Here is a 2,500-nt window from a genome sequence, read left to right as displayed (position 1 = left end):
AATAAAAGTGCATTGATATCTAGAGAAGCAAGCTTATGTCGTGTCCCGAGGCGGTTGATGCGTGAAGAAAGCCTTGTGTTGCTGTCACGTGTTGGGTTTCTTCAGATTTAACCTCTCATGTTCATTCTACTTATTATTTGGTGATTTTATAAAGCTTCAGAAACTTATATGGGGATTAGAATAGTGAAGATAGTGGCCATTAACCCCTTCAGTACTGGGATACATCTTTACTCTGAGTTTTGTGTACAATTTGACCATTTTATTGACATTAGGAAGGGTCTATGAAGGTCAGAATATTATTGGCCAAAGTCTTAACTATTTTGATCTCCCATATAAGTTTCTGAAGCTGTATGAAATCACCAAATAGTAAGCAGAGTGAATATGAAAACGCGTCATGGTGCTGAAGGGGTTAATCTTCTGGCCTCCATAGACCCTTCCTAATGTCAATAAAATCGTCTAATCATACCCAAAACTCAAGGTAAAAATGCCTCCCAGTACTTTGTGACCTGCTTACGTTCAGTTTCTCCAGTAAACCACTTTTAGACTCACATCACATCCAAACACTGCCCTCAACACCCACAATGACTCAGACACACTGAAAAAACACCCAATAACACCAAGAATACACCCCAAAAAACACTCACACACACACCTACACACACACACACACACACACACACACACACACACACACACACACACACACACACACACACACACACAGGAAGTCAAAGTTTATGTCACAAAGTCGAGGCATTATAAATATTTTGAAATCTTTGAGTAGCATCGAGTGTTTTTCTTTGTCTCGTTAACTTTTTCAGATTTCCTCTCTTGATTCTTAGTTGAAAAGGAGGAGAAGGAGGAGGAGGAGGAGGAGGAGGAGGAGGAGGAGGAGGACGAGAAGGAGGAGGAGGAGGAGGAAGGGAAGGGAGGGAGGAAGATAAGGGAAGATCATCACCTCATTTCCACATAATCCTTCAAAATTAGAGTAGATTAAAAGAGAGAGAGAGAGAGAGAGAGAGAGAGAGAGAGAGAGAGAGAGAGAGAGAGAGAGAGAGAGAGAGAAAGGAAAGAGAAAGACAGAGAAAGAGACAGAGAACAATCACACTAAACACTCTTAAACATAAAAATAACAAAATAGAAAAGAAACAAAAATATGAAAATAAATAAATAAAAATAAACAATAGATAAAAAAAAAAAAAAAAAAACAAGCTAAAACAAACAGCAAACACAACCACTCATTCCCACGACTATTTTGAATCAGGCAAATCCCAACCATGCCAGTTTGAACGGAGGGAGGGACAGCCAATCACAGGCGGGGTAGCACAGGGAAGAGTGACGTCAGAGGGGAGGGAACCAATGGGAGTGCTTGCTTTGATGGCGCTAAGAAGAAGGTGTTTGTAGACGGAACACTCCAGGCTCTGTTTGTGGCACGTAAAGGGGATTAAATGCCATGTATGTGTGTGTGTGAGAGAGAGAGAGAGAGAGAGAGAGAGAGAGAGAGAGAGAGAGAGAGAGAGAGATTTAAAGAAAGCAGAGAATTGTATTTTTATAAACCCGTGACTTTTTGATACCAATCTTCGTTTTATTAGTCTTTAAATCTCTTTTATTTTGGCATCGTTTCCATATGAGAGAGAGAGAGAGAGAGAGAGAGAGAGAGAGAGAGAGAGAGAGAGAGATAACCAAAACAGACTTAAAGAAAATAAGAAAAATACATCATTTTATAAACACCGTGACTTTTCAAAACAACCTTTTTTTAAACTTTTTCTTTTTTTCAACTTATTTTTTTTAATCCATTTTATTATTATTATTATTATTATTATTATTATTATTATTATTATTATTATTATTATTATTATTATTTTGGCGTCGTTTCCATAAGGGTGATGTGTTGCCTGGGAATAGTTCTGTAGCTTTAGTCTATGAATATTTTACTCACTTGCTCGCCAAAGAGTTTTGCAGTAAAAGTTTGTTATAACATTACTGGTGCAAATTGTATAAAGCTGCTAAAAATTTCATTCACTATGTTTATAGAGAGAGAGAGAGAGAGAGAGAGAGAGAGAGAGTTTTAAATGAATAACCATAAAGATCGTCTCTCTCTCTCTCTCTCTCTCTCTCTCTCTCTCTCTCTCATCTGCATTTTTTAATTAATTTTGGCGAATAGCGAAATGTTTTTTTTATTTTTACATTTTTTTTTCCATTTCGTTCGTTGATTGAAAAATTTAGCATTAACTTTTCAACCAAACGTGGCGACACACACACACACACACACACACACACACACACACACACACACACACACACACACACACACACACACACACACACACACACACACACCTGTTGCTAAGGCAGTCCACCATCCGTCACCGTCTAGCCACCTGTTGAGAGACAGAGAGAGAGAGAGAGAGAGAGAGAGAGAGAGAGAGAGAGAGAGAGAGAGAGAGAGAGAAGTAAAGGGACGTACATGCAAAGAGATCAGGATGCAGCGGCTTAGGTT

General features: G+C 38.6%; 1 protein-coding gene across 1 annotated transcript in view; it reads left to right on the top strand.

Moving 5' to 3' along the window:
* The window catches only part of LOC123519543 (GTPase-activating Rap/Ran-GAP domain-like protein 3), a 479,488-nt gene that overhangs the window by 49,462 nt on the left and 427,526 nt on the right, over positions 1-2,500 (top strand). The gene's annotated exons all lie outside the window — the stretch shown is intronic.

The sequence above is a fragment of the Portunus trituberculatus genome, chromosome 45 (assembly GCF_017591435.1).
Source record: "Portunus trituberculatus isolate SZX2019 chromosome 45, ASM1759143v1, whole genome shotgun sequence".
Lineage (NCBI taxonomy): Eukaryota > Metazoa > Arthropoda > Malacostraca > Decapoda > Portunidae > Portunus > Portunus trituberculatus.
Note: the sequence above shows the minus strand (reverse complement) of the source record. Positions and strands in the feature narration are given on the sequence as shown.